Consider the following 20220-nt stretch of genomic DNA (forward strand, 5'->3'; position numbering starts at 1 on the left):
AGAAAACGCTCCATTAACTCCTCAGATTTCACATCCTGCTCACAAAAAACATGTCAGAAAGGGGAAGATTGGCAATAATGGGAGACGGAGAGCTCGGGTCGGGAATCCTGGAGGAGCTCATTCACGGAGAAAGATGCTTCTACATGAGCTCAAGTAAGAATGGATTTCTGATTTACATGTTATTATAGAGGTTATATACTGTAGGGAGTTAATGCTCTTTCAACAAAGCATGCGTTTTAGCTTTAAAGCATTCTGTTCATCACATCATCTTTTCCGGTTTTCACTTCGCAAAACAAAATGACCTAATACAGAAGTGCAACAACTAGTCGAAAAGTCAATAAGGGGAGATAAGAAAATGGATGGATGGATAGATACAACCTCAATGATCAACACAGACGGTAGTGGCTCTGGTCTGAATGTGGAAAGAATGAGCTGCTCAACAAACAAAACCAACGAACGAACCCTGCTGAAATGAAGGTCAAAGAGCAGAAACGAGGAAAACATTCGCACACCATTAAAGGAATGAGCACAGCATGAGCTCACAGACATGTGACCTACATCTGCCTTTGTTATAGCGCACCTACATGTTTAATGAAACACATGAAATCCCTGTACACACGCTAACATCTCTGTAGTTTCCTTATTATTCTGAAACAGAGGTAATGCATCTTAATGCAACCTTTATATCACCAGACACTCCGGCAGTGAAAATAATGTGTTTGTGATTCAGTTCCATTCTTCTTTTCCCAGCATGCATTGGGGCATAAATAATTTATAATTGCACTGTTTGGCAGTTTTATTTACAATTCTGCCATCGATTTTGACATGTTTATTGCCTCGCGATGCAAGGATAGTTTTGGAAGTGTGGTGAGGTTTTAGTGTTGTGTGTTTTGGTGAGGTCTTAATGTTGTGTTTGTGTGTGCGATGAGGTGGTGAGGTCTTATGCCATGGTCACAACTGGATTTTTCGTTCCATTGATTTCCATTGATAAGCATTCAAAGACCGGAAACGCGAGATTATGTGAAAAAAATAGCATTTTCAGCATGTTATAAAGTTCAACTTTGGTAAACTTTGACCTGCAAATTTGTGGTGGTGAGGTTAGTGTGTAATGATTTGTTTGTGTGGTGGGTGAAGTATGTGTATATATATTTACATTTATGCATTTGGCAGACACCTTTATCCAAAGTGGCTTATAGTGCATTACAAGCTAAAGTATACATTTTTATCAGTACTTGAGTTCCCTGGGTTCAAACCCATGACCTTTTGCACTGCAAACGCAATGCTCTACCACTGAGCTATACAGGAACACAGGAATGTGAAAGGTTTGTGTGATAAGGTTTGTGTGATGATGTTTGTGTGTGTGTTTTGAGGCCACACACACACACAAACCTCATCACATGCACACTAACCTCACTACAGACACACACACATACAGATCCCCCCACACAAAAATCATTACACACACAAACAACCAAACCTCACCACTTACAGACCTCAGCACACACACACAAACCTCACCACATGCACACTAACCTTACCCCACACACACACATACATATACCCCCCCCCACACACACAAATCATTACACACAACCAAACCTCACCACTCACAGACCTCACCACACACACAAAAACCTCATCACACGCACACTAACCTCACTTCCCTGCTGAAAAAAACAGCATACCAGCAAGACCAGCATATGTTGTGTTTTGGTGCTGGTTTGCTGGTGAACAACAGCTAAACCAGCTTCAGCGCCAGCATTTGCACCAGCTAAACCAGCACCAGACCAGCATAAGAACCAGCATACCAGCACCAAAACACAACATATGCTGGTCTTGCTGGTATGACCAGCATATGTTGTGTTTTAGTGTGGGTATGCTGGTGACCACCAACTTAACCAGCATCAAACCAGCATAGACCAGCATAATTCCCATGCTGGTCCATGCTGGTTTGATGCTGTTTTTTTCAGCAGGGTACACACACACACAAATCATTACACACACAACCAAACCTCACCACTCACAGACCTCACTCACTACACACACAAAAACCTCATCACACCCATACACAAACTTCAACACTCACATCACAGACCTCACCACACACACAAAAACCTCACCACACACAAAAACCCCACGACACACACAAAAACTTCACGACACGCTTACTAGCCTCACCACACACACACAAACCTCATCACACAAACCTCACGACACACACAGAAATTTCACGACACACACAATAAACCGCACGACATGCACACTAGACTAACCACACACACACACACAAACCTCACGACACAGACACACACACACACACACACACACACACACACACACACACACACACACACGCACACACACAAACATCACCACGCACGCACAACACACACACACACACACACACACACACACACACACACACACACACACACAAACATCACCACGCACGCACACACACACACGCACGCACGCACGCACGCACGCACGCACACACACACACACACACACACACAAACCTCAGCACACACACACACAAACCTCAGCACACACACAAACCTAATCTCACAAACAGACAAACCTCACAAGACAGACAACACCACACACACACACGCACACGCACACACACACACATACAGATACCCCCAACACACACACACAAATCATTACACACACAACCAAACCTCATCACACACACACTAACCTCACCACACACACACACACACACACACACACACAAACCCCACCACACGCACACTAACCTCACTACACACACACAAATCATTACACACAACCAAACCTTACCACTCACATCACAGACCTCACCACACACACACACAAACCTCACAACACACACAAAAACCTCACGACACACACACTAGCCTCACCACACACACACAAACCTCATCACACAAACCTCACGACACAAACAGAAATCTCACGACACGCACACTAAACCACACGACACGCACACTAGCCTCACCACACACAAACACAAACCTCATCACAGAAACCTCACGACACACACACGAACCTCAACACACAAGCCTCACTACACACACACACACACACACACACACACAAATCTCATCACACAAACCTCACTACACACACACACACAAATCTCATCACACAAACCTCACGACACACAAACCTCATCCCACCCATACCCAAAACCTCACCACACACATCAAAGACCTCCAACCCCCCCCCCCCCCCACACACACACACACACACACACAAATCATTACACACAACCAAACCTCACCACTCACAGACCTATCACACAAACACAAACCTCACAACACACATGTGCAGTATTGGAGTGATGAGGTTTGATTGTGTGTAATGATTTGTTTGTGTGTTGTGAGGTTAGAGTATGTGTGTGCGTGGGCGTGTGTGTTTTTAATCAAAGTTATTCATATAAACCTGACATTTTAGTTGGTCAAAAAGAAACAACAACAAAAAACTGAAAGAAAAATCCTCCATCTCTCGTATAGGTTTAGAATTGAAAGTTGAAGATAAAAGACATGTCAAACGAATACCAGTCACACTCGACAAAACAGCTGACAAATGCCCAACATTACGCTCCTAAGTACTAAACATTTCATTTCTTTCATCAAAATGGCACGCAATCTTATCACAAACTGGCACTGAAAAATGATCCAGACAGAGTTTCTAAACCTTTGTGATGGCCAACAATTATGTGTGGCACAGGTGACCACCTGCTATTTACAGCTGGTGAATTCAGAATCGCATAAACAAACGCCAGACTGAGAAGCAGCAGAAGTGATTAAACAAACCGTGACAGAATTTAACTACACAGAAGAATTGCTTAATATCACAGCATCTGTAGCATTGGTGGACTCAAAAAAAAAAAAAAAAAAAAAAAACTTACACCAAGGAACCCAATCTGCTTTCTTTAAATTGTTGTTTTATGTACTAAAAATCCCCCACATTGCATCTCAACCAAATACTATAACATTGTGTTTCGCCCGAGCAGTTTTAATATAAAGTATAATATCTGTTCAATTCAAAGTTTACCTCTATGGAAGTTGCACAGCTGTTGTGTGAGCCACCTGATGTAATGGGATCTGCTCACCGCATCTCATGGGCTCGGTTCGGGTCACAGGTTTTTTGAAGCCAATCGCATGAATCATAAGGGCAATAAAACCGATCTCTCTATATAAGCTCTGATGCGAAGCTTATTGATTTCCATGTATTCCAGGATTTGCTAGTTCCTCTGATATCACGCTTCCGTGCGGCACAAAAGCTTTGGGCCAGGCCTGCAGAGTCACATCGAACAGAAAGGCAGTAAAATGAAAAATATGAGACGTGTGTTGTGCAACAAATCAGAGCGCTTTTTCAAAAGAGGACTGCCAAGACAGATCGCAGATCAATAGCATGTCATCGGGCCCATGTCACCCTACCCACATCTCATTCCTGCAGCCTTCCCTCTGGACTCAGACCCGTTCAACGCCGGGAACGAAAGAAAAATGACTATAGATTTCCATGACAACCGACATATTTCTTTTATTTTCCTGGGAAAAGCACGGTGTGATGTGGTGAAGAGCGACAGGGATTGTGCCCTCTATGACACAAACACAAAAGCAGGCACATTACAATTTTCATGTGGTGGTATTTCGGCGGGGCTCGACAAACATAAATATCTCCCCGTCTCTGATTTAACTAATTCAATACAATCTTCGGGGCATTTCTTTGTGTCATAATCTATGCCGTCTCACTCGCCCACCAACGCAACATTCCCATAATGCACTTGGATTGTAAACCAAATGAATGCAAGACGGGAGAAAAATATACTTCTTCATTATGATACAATTGTATCTACAGGCAAAGGCGTAATGAAAAGCAGATAAATCACAGGGGGATGCTGACAAACACTAGCGCACACACACAACACGCACAATGATCTACTACTCCACTGTAATAAACACACAGACAATGCGCATTGCACACACAATATTAACCAATAACAAAACTGTGTGTTTTATTCATAAGTAAATGCTGTATAGGTAGTATGACAAAATAAATTATATTCTTTTCAGATATTCACACAAATTAATGTATTTATTTATTTATTTTAACCAAATTTCACTTTTTATGCTCTTGGGAAACACTGATCGGTAATGTTTCATTCTTGTATAATTATAATTGAAAATGATGACACTTTTATTATTCCCATATTTCTAAATCATGCAGATAAAATCTCTTTATCATCTATTAATGAGAGTCCTGTTGTTTGAGCATTGATCCGCACAAACGTTTCGGCAATCACACCAGCGTTCAGATCATCCATAGCAATTTTAATGATATTAAAGCTGTTAATAAAGAACTTTAAATGCTGTCAATATATTGATGTATGAGTTTTCAGTTTCTAAATGATAAAGATGTAATGACTGTACACATAGACTTTATGTATAACCACCAGAAACTGTTTGTTCACATGTCTGTATAGCTGTCAACGCAGAGCAGCAGCGTTACACATAACATCACAAATCCAAGAATAACCGCAGATAGGATTTCTATTCAGCCATTAAAGGGACAGTTCGGCCAAAAATTATATTAGGGTAATCCGTGCGGTGTTGTTGTAGAAATATCCATATTTAAAACTTTATTAACGTAAATAAATACCTTCCGGTAGCGCCGCCATCTTAGACTCCTCTGTATTCAGGAGAGAGTATTAGCGTAGTGTATGCACTTTTCTTAGTGACGTATGACAAATTTGGAGGGCGGGGGCACAGAGCAGCAGCAGAGTAGCCTCCGTAGGATGCGTAAGCTCTCATCCTGAATGCGGACGTGACTAAGATGGCGGCGCTACCGGAAGGTATTTATTTTCGTTAATAAAGTTTTAAATATGGATATTTCTACAACAACACCGCACGGATTACCCTCAGAAGACCTTTGTTTATCATCCTGGAGCCGTTTGGATTTATTTTGTGAAGGATGGACGCACTTTTTTTGGACTTGAAGGTCGTGGACTATGAGTGGACCCAGTAACATTACATTTAATCAACTGAAAGATCTAAAACATTTTCTAAAATACCCGAAATTGTGTTTGTCTGAAAAACGATGGACATATGCAACTCGGACAGCTTGGGGTGAGTAAATCATGGGTTTAATATCGTTTTTGGCAGAACTATCCCTTTAAGTTTACCTGACATTTAACACAATAAACTGGCTTGTTTTCCCAGGTCTAATATAGGCGTTAGCATATTTCTGAATTATATACAAGCTTAATGTTAGATCGTATATCTCAGAGGAACCAGACTGATCTCACATGAATTTAAGAATGTGTCTATTTCGCATAAAAAACGGGATTAATGAAGCCCTAACCCTAAACCCAAGGTCACTGGGAGCAGAAGCAAACACATGTATTTTTGTATGGCACTAACTGTAATGTTTTTTCAAGTGTTCACAACATAAAGTCAGTCTACTCCTAATGACTAAAATTGCACTTCAAATTTTATTTTTTAATATTTTAACGCTTTCCTCGCATTTGACGAGTTAACTCGTCAATTTAAGTAAAAGTGCTTTCCTGCCAATGTATTTCCCAGAGACTGTATGAACGACGCTCGTTCGCTCTTTTCCACTGGTGAAAAGTGAAGCCGCCAGTGTCTCAATACGGCGGGGACATCTTGAGTCTGCGCAGTAGCGATTTCGGGACCAGTTCTGGGCAGCACTGAGCAGGAAGTAAAGCCGCAAAATCAAGGCCCCGCCCTCGCTCTTGCAGAATGCACATATCACAGCTGACACCACCATTTTTATAGCATTAACGAATTAACGAATTAAAAACAAACTTATTTTAAAAACAAACACTTGAATGTACATCAGCGTGATAAAAACTATAAGTAAATGACAGAAACCGGCTTCGGAAAAAAGATAATTGAAGTGTAATTAAATTGTTTAGTTGGTCTCAAGTCCCATTGAATAACATGGGGGAGGCGGGGTTTATGACCTATACTAGGACCAGTCACTGGGGGGCGATCGAGACATTTTGCCTTTACTATTCAGGGCTTGTGCGGCATGCTTGGTATTTCAGGCATTCCACCATACCGCTATTATCCACCAGGTGGCGATGTTCCATAACTTATAAAACCCAGAAGTATCACCCTAGGGCAGCGGTTCCCAAACTTTTTTCCTGGCACATCCCCAATCCCCACTTCAAAAAAAAAAAACCGCAACAAACCTTTGTTTTCTTGCCAAAAAGACTCATGTTTAATCATGCGCAACTATCCAGGGATGTAAAAAAGTTGGGTTTAAGTCCTACGTCGGGCTTAGCTACGTCCGACATTGTGAAAAATATTTACACCTGTTGCACCATCAGAAACTACGACCAGACGCAGCTACACTCCGCTTAGTAGCTGTCTTCTATGTTTCTATCAAAAACTAATAAATTATAGTTTTTTTATTTAAAATAAAAGCGATTACAAAGGAAATGTATGTCAGTGTAAGTTTTGAGGATCGCTCTGAATCTGATCTCTATCAAAAGTACCTCAGGTTTTTGCTCAAAAGTTTGAGTTTTTTAAGAAACCTACCCATATTTGAGAGATGAAAAAGATAACTAATGAAGGTGGGATAAAAAAATTTTAAGCAGGGTGTCTGTTCTTTTTTTGTGTGTTATATTGTATGTTTATATATTTAAAGAAGAAAATTTTCTGGAAGGCATTAAACTTTTGTGAAAATCATGAAAAATGCTGGTGCTGGCTGGCAACTTTAAAAAAAAAATGCTGGTGGAGAAATTTTTTTAAGATATATATGCTAAACCACCTTTCCATTGTACACTACATTCGGATGCGACTGCCGGAGTTCGCCCCCTAGTGGCAGTCCTAAAGGAATATCAGTTTAATTGTAAATCCATGTCAACATGGGAGAGAAGCTCATACAAAAAAATATTTATAGTTAATAATGTACTTAAGTATTCAAGTGTCACTGATAAAATGATTAATAATTTTCACATCGCGCACAGTGTTTTGATTGGAACACACTGAAATACGCTGCACAAGTTTATTTTTTTATGTACCCAAAGCTCAAATTAGATCCAATAATTACGCACCCGCAGATGGTTGGCACCCCACGCAGCCACTTTCAAACTCTTCTTACGGTTTATCGGCCATCATTTGTCATGTACAGTAAAAAGAGAAAAGTAACCAAAGATGACCGACGGGTCGGAGATGATTAAAGTGCCGCATTTGGCCCGCGGGCCTCTAATCGACTAGTCTTGCTTTAGGCTAAGCAATAACATTCACACTGAGTTAACATATGCTCTGTGTCAATTCTAGTTTACATTTAATGTTAGCTGTGAAGAAGACATTCAATTGTCAACCAGTATTGTTTCTGCATTGTTTCTTGTTGCTTATATAACAATATAAATATGCCTATACAATATGTCTATTCTTAACTTTAAAATACATCAGCTGTTTAAGTTACTCTTGTTACACAAGTGACCTCAGCTCAATAAACTCAATAGCCTGAGACCTACGCAGTGGCAAGTTCTTCAATAAGGTCTTATTTTCATAAAGCTGCTCTTCCATCCGCCGCGTGGAAGACCACATTAAAATGTTCTGCACGTGTGGAGCGCTGGGACATTATTAAGAGGGGTCAGCCTGCCCTTTAGTACTAACCACTTAATAGGTTTGTACACTAGTGTACTACATGATAAATGAAGTCAACTGCAGAGTTAACTACTGACTGTTTAGGGAAATACCGAGACAATAATTGACAAATGAGACAGCTGTTCTCCAAAATTCTTCAGCTTTACAATATGTTTGCATGGCTCATGTCTCAAATGCATATAAAGAAATATTTGTAGAGTATATGCAGACAATCTGTATATGAGACAACATTGGCATAGTGTTTAATAGGTTGTAATAATAATAATAATAATTCCCCATCTTCTCTGTGAACGAAGAGTGCAACATATTTGCGCTGACCTTGCGCATCTCACATTTCTCGAGCTCTGGCAGGATTAAACCCTTCGTCTTTAATATCTGACAGACGTCCCATTCAGATCCCGCATAAAGAAGCCACGGGAGAAGTCTGAGACGGCCGGTCGTAATCTCACCCCACGACGCCTCCCGGATCAGAGCGGCTCATCGTAACAGAACTGAAAACATAAAGACGGCCAAATGCGTGTCTGTCCTATGAAGGTTATTTACGACACTGAGAGAAACCCCCAGCTCTGCTCCACTCTTAAGAGATGACAGGAGTCGGATGTGTTAATAAGACGACATGTGAGACAATCTCCTCTGAGGGAAGATGAGAAATGCTAATTATTTGGAACACAAACATTAACACGCCATTCGTTCATGAATATTATAATGCCGCGGGCGGACGGTTGCGAAACGATTGGCCATTATACTGGAATTTCATGTGGGTGAAAGGTGTGCTGCTTCTTACAGCTTTCCGGCTAATTATTTTGATGCCTTAGGTTCATTATTAAGAGCTGAAGATCCCTCCAAGAGAACAAAATATATGGCGGAGAAATTCAAATGCATCTCACAAAGAAAACAACAGAGAGTAATATTCGTGGATGAATACATTTTGTCATGCCCATTTATAATGTTCATGGATCACTTACTGAAATGCTAACCAACATAAATTTAATAAAAGTCACATTTCATTGCTTTACTTGTATTTAATGCAAAAAAGGAAGATTTCCAACACAACAAGAGTCGTACAAGTGCCAAGACAAGAATTGCGTACAAGCGTTAAAAAAACTATACAGGGTGTCGTTCGGCACACTTAAAGCACTTTAAAGAATCAATTCATGCGTCTGGTTCACAGTGTGCACTACAGACCCCAAGTGAAGTGAAGTAAAGTATGACAGATCGCAGTAGACTGCTGCGACTTTCAAGTTTGTGTGCGGTTCTCATAGTGTGCGTATCTGACGTGTTATATAAGCGAAAACGAAATCCTTTTGTATTATTAAACTCAGTTTTAATCAAATATTCTCTTTTCTGCAACAAAACAGAAATGAAGAAAGACAGATACACTTCTGCACAAAAACACACATAACACTTCATAAAGTTCCTGCGTTGTGTGTGGAGGGCTTTCACATCTAACCTGATAACTTCATATCTTTATTTGACGTGCCTCTGTCTGCATGTGTGTGTGTGTGTGTGTGCTTATTAAAAATGTAGGTGGAGAGACACGCTGAGATAAAGAGAGATTGAGATGAGATCTGGGCATCTGTTCTCTTTTCCACCAGACGTCTGTCTCTTCTGTCTCGTCATATCATATTCCATAAATCTTTTTGTGGCTTCCAAAAAAGCGTGCTAACTTTGCACCAGCAGCATCCTCACCTCGTGCCTCTTTGTCTCTAAACAGCTTTTGAGGTGGAGGTTTGCCAACTAACTAAAAAAACACACAGCCCACCATAGCATGGAAAATGATTTCCATTTTGTTGTTAATCAAGAAAATTAAACATTATTTACATTTTAAAAAATATAAAAAAAAACGTATTTTAAACTTAAAAGTTTACAAGTTCAAGATCATCATAAGAAACATTTTGCAAATTTTATGTTTTTAATATAAGAATATGTAATTAATATTCATGAGCCACCAAACTCCACTTTTCAGCAAATTGGTTCAGACAAAAAATATTGTAATTAATATTCACTATCCACCAAACTTCACCTTTCAGCGAATCGGTCCAGACAAAAAACAAATTGTGATTAATATTCATGAGCCACCAAACTCCACCTTACAGCAAATCGGTCAAACAAAAAATATTTCAGCAAATCGGTCCAGACAAAAAATATTGTGATTAATATTCACGAGCCACCAAAATCCACCTTTCAGCAAATCGGTCCAGACAATTTTTTCTAATTGATATTCATGAGCCACCAAATTCCACCTTACAGCCAATCGGTCCAGACAAAAAATATTGTGTTTAATATTCATGAGCCACCAAACTCCACCTTGCAGCAAATCGGTCCAGACAAAAAAAATGTGATCAACATCCATGAGCCACCAAAATGTACTTTTCAGACAATCTGTCCAGACAAAAAATATTGTGAATAATATTCATGAGCCACCAAACTCCACCTTTCAGCAAATCGGTCCAGACAAAAAAAATGTGATCAACATCCATGAGCCACCAAAATGTACTTTTCAGACAATCTGTCCAGACAAAAAATATTGTGAATAATATTCATGAGCCACCAAACTCCACCTTTCAGCAAATCGGTCCAGACAAAAAAAATGTGATCAACATCCATGAGCCACCAAAATGTACTTTTCAGACAATCTGTCCAGACAAAAAATATTGTGAATAATATTCATGAGCCACCAAACTCTACCTTTCAGCAAATCGGTCCAGACAAAAATATTGTGATTAATATTCATGAGCCACCAAACTCCACCTTTCAGCAAATCGGTCCAGACAAAAAATTGTAATTAATATTCATGAGCCACCAAACTCCACCTTTCAGCAAATCGGTCCAGACAAAAAATTGTAATTAATATTCATGAGCCACCAAACTCCACCTTTCAGCAAATCGGTCCAGACAATTTTTTCTAATTAATATTTATGAGCCACCAAACTCCACCTTTCAGCAAATCGTTCCAGACAAAAAAATGTGATCAATATTCATAAGCCACCAAAATTTTCTTTTTAGCCAATCTGTCCAGACAAAAAATATTGTGATTAATATTCACGATAGGCTTGCCGCGATAGTCGGTGAAACGGTGATAACCGGTGCTTCAGCCTCTCACCGGTTAGATCACTTGCCCACCGCGACACCGTCTTTCACCGTCGTTTTGTTATTTTCGTCTAATTAAATAATTTAGTTTCGTTAGACAGAGCAAACACTTACAACTGAATGTGTCTGCTGACTGAATTTAGCGGAGCTGAACGCGCGTCAATTGTTTTTTTATTTAAAGAGCGCGTTAGTATTATGCGCCTATAAATGGATAAACTTGGATGTGTGTGTGACAACCCGCTTTTAAAATACGAAATGCTTTTAATGCTTTTAAATATGAAAAAATTAAAAGATTAAAATGTTTAAAATTAAAATTCTTTCCATGACTGAAAGGTTTTATTAAAGGTTTTAATGCAAAAAAAGAATTATTTCAATACAAATAAAAACAGGGATGGAAGACATTGAAATGCTTGAGCAGACAAACTGATGAAAGTTACAATGTCTGCTCTTTACTTGTTGCATCATAACAAAATACCAAACCCAGTGGCATTTACAAAGAAACTAAACTAGAACTAACTTGATTTTGTTTATCATTTGAAACCTAACAAAACTTGTTTTGTGCTTGTGTTCTTGTTCCTTAAAAAATGCCACTTTATTTGATGTTTGTTAATGCAATGACATGCATTAAGCGAACAAGTTTTTGGGGACCACTTTAGGTCTCAGACTCAAAAAAGATCACATCCACCCTTAATATTTGAAACAATAAGGAGTCACTTTTCCAGATTGCACATATTTAGGAAATAAATACACTACAGTATAACGAATGTGGTGGCTAGGTCACAGTGCACACATTTACTGTATTAACTTCCTCCTTAAAATGTAAATTTGTCCTAAATTAAGTATTTGCTGATTAATTCTTAATCTTATTAAGGCAATGTGGAATGTATGGACGCATACAGTTAAAAGGGAGGAACATTACTGTACATATTCACCTGTTCTCTGTCTAAAAAAAACCTTTGTTAGCTAGAAGACTAAGAGGGGAAAATGAGTAAATGAATGCAATTTTGTCTAATATTGTTATGACCCACACTCCATTTGGTGGATGAGTCACATTTCAGAACCTGAAACCAGAAGCTAAACACCAAACCAAATTTATTTAACATTTCTTACCCAATTTTACCACAGATTCTGCCAGTTATTGTTTTTACTGTAACTGAACTGAATATTGAATCTATGACTAATGGTGCCAAAAAAGTTATTGTAACATTAGTGTGCTATTTTGGTAAATTGCTGCAATATCTTAAAAAAAATTGGGTGGTTCCCCAGAGAGGGCTTATCCTAGTCCCAGACTTAGATGGATGTTTGAGCTGCCTAAATGTAAAAACATCTTACACTGACATTAAATCAGTGGTCTCCAACATGATGCCCACAGGACTCAGGTTGCCCACACAGAGTCTGTGAGTTGCCCGCCAAAGCACTTTCTATTAATAGCCTGAATTTTAATATATATTCATTATATATACTTTATATTAGCTTGGTTTCGTTTATGTATGTTAAACAATAATAAAACATCAACAAGTAAAATAAAAAAGTTTTTAGTAGACTATAGCAAAAAAGTAGCCCTCCAGATTGTTTTATCCATTTTGTAGCCCTTGCTGACCTCTGTCTTAAAGTACATCAGTGCCATTGTTTTGTCTCAAGATGCACACCAGTATTGTTTTTTTATAAGGTGTATGCGTACTACTTAAACTACTTAAATGTATTAATATTACGAAGGCCTAGTCCTGGATTAATCTAAACCAGGGCTAGTCAACTGGCGGCCCGCGGGCCAAGTGCAGCCCGCCAATCATCTTTATCCGGCTCGCCGGTCACCTTTGGCTGTTTCTCAATCGGAAGGCTGCAGCCTCCGGAGGTCGCATATGCAAACTGCATACATCATCAAGTTTAAGTTAACTGAGCATTGCATTCACAAATCATAAGCATATTACAACAATTTACGATTAACTAAGAATATTAGTCAACTTTATAATTGTTAAAATTCTGAAATAAGACTTAATGACGTATGCAGCCTGGAAATGCGACCTCCGGAGGCTGCAGCCTTATTGAGAAACGACTATAGTCTGATTTAAATTCAGTGTGATTACTTTTACCTTTCCACTGTACAAGACAACACAGAAAGGGGCTGTGTGGGGTGCCAATCATCTGCGGGTGCGTAATTATCTGATCCAATTCGAGCTTTGGATGCATTCAAGAAAATAAACTTATACGACTACACCGCATGTGACGCGGCGACCGGAAGTGATGTATTTCAGTGTGTTCCAATCAAAACTGTGCAAAGTTAAAATTATTAATTATTTTTTGTTTTACTTTATCAGTAACACTTGAATACTTTAATTGCTGGTAAGTAAATTATTAACTATACTCGTAGATTAAAGGTTCTCTTCCATGACAGATTTACGATTAAACTACATTTTCATTTCGACTGCCACTAGGGGGCGTACTCCCGACAGTTATATCTGTATGTAATGTACAATGGAAAGGCTGTTTAGCCTATATATCTATAAAATATTAAAAAAGAAAACATGTAGTGTAATTTTAGTCATTAGGAGAAGACTATATATTGTGAGTAGTTGACATGTAACAATTAATGAAAGTTAAATAGTTATAAACAAAATATGTTTAGGAGTGTTGATCTTTTACACTTTTACTATTAACATTTGGCTCTTACATGTTAAACTGCAATTGTTTTAAATATTAATAAAGAAAATATGAGTTTTCAGTAATTAAAAGGCTTTTAAATTTCATTTTTTTTTTGAAAATGCATGTTTTTAATATGTTTTTTTCAAATATACTACAACAAAAGTAACAAAAACGACAACACACCCACATATATATGGTAAAAGTAAAAAATATATCAAAAGTAAAAATAGGGGTAAAAGTTTGGCCCGCGTCATATTTACAATTTTAAAATCTGGCCCCCGAAGAAAAGTAGTTGAAGACCCCTGATCTAAACCATGACCAGGGAAACGCTACTTGGTAAAAAAGGTAACCTTTTTATGAGCAAGGGCTACCACAATCTGGAGGGCTACTGTTTTAATATATAGTCTACTCAAAACTTAATAAAAATATGTGTCAGGATCCTGCCACATCACATCACATTGTCACTTTTTACCCGCTCCCTTGTCATCCTCTTGTCTTAATAACTGTCACCTGTTCCCCTCATTAGTTTTCCCTATTTAAAGTCCTTGAGCTTTGCGTTCTGCCTATGTTCGTTTTGCTTTGTTACTGCTTTGTTCCTGTTCTTGTGAAATACCAAGTCAAGTGAAGTTAAGTCTAGTTTATTGTATGTTATTTGAATCCAATTTTAGGGTCAATGAACAATATAAACACAACACTAACAAGACTAAACTGCAAACAGGACTATAGACTAAACCAGGTGTTTTCAAACCCGTCCTGGAGGACCACTAGTACTGCACAATTTACATGTCCCCCTCATTAGACACATACAAAAGAATGAAAGAAAAAATGAACAAACAAAAGAACGAAAGAAAGAAAGTACACAAGAAGGAATGAAAAAACCAAAGAAAGAACAAAAAAGAAAAACAAAAGGAAGAACAAAAGATAGATAGAAAGAAAGAAAAAATGAACAAACAAAAGAACGAAAGAAAGAAAGAATGAAAGAAAAAAGAACAAACAAAAGAACGAAAGAAAGAAAGTACACAAGAAGGAACGAAAAAACCAAAGAAAGAACGAAAAAAGAAACAAAAAAGGAAGAACGAAAGAAAGATATAAAGAAAGAAAAAATGAACTAACAAAAGAACGAAAAATAGAAAGAAAGAAGAAATGATCAAACAATAGAACGAAAGAAAGAATGAAAGAAAAAATGAACAAACAAAAGAACGAAAGAAAGAAAGTACACAAGGAGGAACGAAAAAACCAAAGAAAGAACAAAAAAGAAAAACAAAAGGAAGAACGAAAGATAGATAAAAAGAAAGAAAAAATGAACAAACAAAAGAACGAAAAAAGAAAGAATGAAAGAAAGAACAAGCGAACGAATGAAAGAATGAACGAAAGAAAGAAAGAAAGAAAGAAAGAAAGAAAGAAAGAACGAACAAATGAACAAACAAAATAACGAACGAACAAAAGAACGAAAGAAAGAACAAACGAATGAATGAACAAACGAAAGAATAAAAGAATGAAAGAAAGAATGAACGAAAAAAAGAACAAACAAAAGAAAGAACGAATGAAAGAAAGAACGAAAAAAAACAAAGAAAGAATGAAAAAAAGAAAGAATGAAAAAAGAAAGAAAGAAAGAATGAAAAAAGAAAAACCAAAAGAAAAAAAGAGAAAAAAGAACAAAAGAATAAAAGAATGAAAGATTAAAAGAATAAAAGAACGAAAGAGAGAACAAACGAAAGAATAAAAGAACGAAAGAAAAAACGAACGAACAAAAGAATGAATGAAAGAAAGAACGAACGAAAGAAAGAATGAAAAAGCAAAGAACGAAAAAAGAAAGAAAGAAAAAAGAAAGTAAGAAAGAACAAACGGACGAAAGAAGAACGGACGAAAGAATAAACGAAAGAACAAACGAAAGAACGAACGAATGAACGAACGAACGAAAGAACAAACAAATGAACAAAAGAATAAAAGAAGGAAAGACAGAACAAATGAAAGAATAAAAGAACAAAAGACAGAATGAAAGTAAAAGGAAATAAAGAAAGAAAGAACGAACGAAAGAATTAATGAACGAACGAACGGAAAAACGAAAGAAAGAAAGAACAAAAGAAAGAAAGAACGAACAAAATAAAGAATGAACAAAAGAACGAACGGAAAAATGAAAGAAAGAAAGAACAAAAGGAAGAAAGAACGAACGAAATAAAAAATGAACGAAAAAAACGAAAGAAAGAAATAAAGAGAGTCATGCAGGTTTATAACGATGAAAACGAGTTTGACCGAATTGTTTTGTAACAAGTGAATCTTTACAAGGTTTATGATACGAAAAGTTAAGTGTGAGATGAAACTGTCTGAGAGTTTTCTATGTTTTTAAATCCTCACCTTTGGTCCTGTTTGTTATTTCACTCTTTACTAGATGCTCTACAGCAGACTTTACTCACACACAATTCAGTTCTGTTGTCAACGGAGATGATGCAGTAAACAGCTTTAGACAATAAGACCTTTAGACAACAACTCAGTGCTTGTACAAGCTTTATCTCCAACACACCAGATTCTATCAGCCTTACCACAAAAAGAAAGTGACATTTAAAGTTTATAAACACGGCACACACAGTAAGCGGGCGTGCACACCAAAGCGTTTATGCCGGCGTATGTTTTCAACTGTTTCCAATAGAAGCACACCGCTTTTCAAAAAAGCCAGCAGCTGGCGTTTTTTTTCCACGCTTAGCACTGGTGCTTGGCAGGAGTGCCGAGAGTTGAAAAATAATCAACTTTGTGTGAAAAGCTCAGTTCGTCAATGTCACTGTTACTCAGACATCCAATCAAAAATCACGACAACCATCCGGCGCATTGTTCAACAACTGATAAACAAAGCAGAAGCATTATAGCAATCAAAGCGCTCATCTGAAACAAAGCTGGCCGTCGGTATCCGCCTGGCGTTTCCTTTAAAAGCTTTGGTGTGCACACCCCCTTAGTGTTGCTGTAACTAGTCTTCATTATTCATGCAAGTGATACAGGACCTCTGAGGTGAGAGAGAGAGAGAGAGAGAGAGAGAGAGAGAGAGGGATGTGAGGTAAAATTCAGGTACAGTGACTACATCAAGTAGTCTATGTCAAGGTCTATGTCAAGTAGATCTATGTCAAGTAGATGCAAGGCATCGTCCTTCTTTCAGGGAACAGATGCCAATCCAAACAGAGATGGAAAGCTTTTCACTCCAAGGTCAGACTGCCAGACTTCAATCAACATACGCTCACCGCCTGACAGGAACTGTGTATTTTACAGACAAATAATTAAAGCTACAGAGGTCTCATTATTATCTAAGTTGTTTCTCTCTGACAGCAATGAGTTTAAATAGATAAGAACATTCGAGATGGTTCTCCTAAAGAACATAAACCCTAGAAATCTCAAACCTCAAAGTTTGCAAGGACAAGGATTATAGATTAAAAGTTTGTAATACTTCTCTTTTTTTAATTATTTATGCCACTTAAGATCATTGCTTGCTTTCCTTTCGTGTCTATACTGTAGTAATCATTATTTCCATGCACATTTGACCTGAAGATGCACAGCTAAACTTCAGAGTGCTTTTATTCTAGCGAAGCCGTCTGATCTATTCTCTCTCCGCTGTAATAGGCTGACACAATAGATCATAATTAATATGGATTTCGTATGCACGTATCCTCTTTCCCTCTCGCAATACCTGATTAATTATTCATATTCGCTAATAGACTGCGACTGCTCGACGCTGCTTCAGTAAAGATGATGGAGGAATGCTGGGCTTGGATCTACTCGATTACAGAAATTGCTGAGAAAGAGAGAAAAGATAATCAATACCTTAAATGAAGAGTGATGAACAGATGACTTGTGCCGTAAGCGAACAGCACACGGTGTGAGAGATAAGAGAGGGGTAAACTTTAGTAGATCTTTCTACAAACCATCTGCCCCTTAAGCCCGGAGTGTAGTCTGTTTTTCTACATGTACACAAAAGTACAGTTTATAATTTGACTAGCACGTGTACACAGAGGTGTTGTCGCGACAAAACGCAATGCATCTCATAGGCTACATGCTACATTCTCCTGTACAAAAATCTGGTGGTGTGCGTACAGTACGTGCGCACTCTTCTGATGACTAAAATTGCATCAAGCGCACTTTATGTGGACCCTTGGTTATGTGTAAAAAGTGCCCCTTATTTCAGCTTTTACTGTAAATTCAATGTACTGCACAAAAACATGATGCTATTTATTGTTTTTGCTTTGTAACTTTATGACCTCTAAACATGATTTCCCCCACAAAAAATGTAATCATGGAAAAATATCTTATTTATTTATTTAGTCATTTATTTTTTTATTTTTTTAATATCTTATTTATATCTTTCTTGAGTTTGAATGTAAAGTCACATGTAAAAAGATGATGTCACACATGTTAGTCCTCTTATACAGATGCCACAAAAAAGATGTGCACTGGTTGTCAAGACGGCACTGATGCTGTATTTCAGTAGTGCAGAACCAAAGTCAGAAAACTAAAATCTTGAAAAGAAAAGTTTCAAAGTAGTATTCATGTGAAAATGTGAAATGTATTTTCTTAAGAAAATATCTTCTTTTGCATCTCATAAAGCAAGTAAAATCTTGTTTTGCTGTGAAGTGACCCCTTACAACACATGACCCCATACAATAATGATTTTATAGACACTGCCCTTTATTATTTTGCACAGAAATACCTGCTTGCTTGCTTTGACTTCTGCTTTGATCATTTTTCTATTAACTTTAGGTACAGAAACACCTGATGATTCTTACATTGAAAATTTTTTTTTGCAAGATAAAAAATTCTTAATATTTATGTCTTTAAAAATATTTTTGTCGGTAAAAATATCTAAAAACGACCCAAGAAAATAAGTCTAGTTTTTAGACCAAAAATATCAAATTTAAGTGATTTTGTGCATAAAACAAGCAAAAAAATCCGCCAATGGGGTAAGCAAAGAAAAACACAAAATTCAAGAAAAAGTCTTGAAAAAAAATTTTTTTTTTTGCTTGTTTTATGCAGAAAATCACTTAAATTTGATATTTTTGGTCTAAAAACTAGACTTATTTTCTTGGGTCGTTTTGCTCATCAAGAAAAAGCATCTTAATTTAAGAATTTGTAGATATTTTTACTGAAAACAAGACAAAAATACTAAGAATTTTTTTCTTAAAAATAATTTTTTGCAGTGTATAGCATTTGTTTCAGGAATCTCTTTTCTATCATTTGAAAGTAAACACCGACCATAATATTAAATCACAAGAGAGACAATCATGTCAAATATAGGTTCGGTGCAGATATTTTTCTTGTCATCACCGAAATTTAAAAACGGCTTATCTGTTTTGTAGTTCAACTTTTGACTAGATAACCACTCTGTTTTAAATACATTTTAAAAACGTATACCTGTCGAAAAATCCATCTTTTTATGTTTAGTTTGATGAACTCCTAAATATGATCATAACGCTTTCTCCACCATTAACGAGTTTTTCCGGCAATCTGTAATACTGCTATTATCCACCAGATTACCCAACTTACTGTATACAACCCGGAAGTAACCGCTCACGTAAAACAGTTTAAACGCAGTGTGTTTTGATCATCGCTCTAAATAGGATTTCTATCAGAAGTCTTTAAAAAAAACACGCAATTATATCAGCTTTTTGCTCAAAATCTCAAACAAATATTTGAGAGGTGATAAAAAGAAAACAAATGAAGGTAGGATTAAACCTTTTATGTCTGAAAACAGAGAGTCTGTTCTTTCATTTTATATATTGTATGTTTATATATTTAAAGAAGAACATTTTCTTGAAGGCATTAAACGTTTGTGAAAATCACAAAAAAAAAAAATGCTGCCACTGGTTGGCAACTTTTTAAA

General features: G+C 37.3%; 1 protein-coding gene across 4 annotated transcripts in view; it reads right to left on the reverse strand.

Moving 5' to 3' along the window:
* khdrbs3 (KH domain containing, RNA binding, signal transduction associated 3) overlaps positions 1-20220 on the reverse strand; it is a 453020-nt gene that overhangs the window by 97053 nt on the left and 335747 nt on the right. Inside the window, exon 1 of one of the 4 annotated variants that reach the window (XM_065285851.2) lies at positions 4045-4174. The exons of the other annotated variants lie outside the window; for them this stretch is intronic. The gene's annotated coding sequence lies outside the window, so the exon portion shown is untranslated. Of the gene's footprint in view, positions 1-4044; positions 4175-20220 lie in introns of those variants that run through there. 4 annotated transcript variants of the gene reach the window in all.

This window comes from Paramisgurnus dabryanus, chromosome 19, assembly GCF_030506205.2.
Source record: "Paramisgurnus dabryanus chromosome 19, PD_genome_1.1, whole genome shotgun sequence".
NCBI lineage: Eukaryota > Metazoa > Chordata > Actinopteri > Cypriniformes > Cobitidae > Paramisgurnus > Paramisgurnus dabryanus.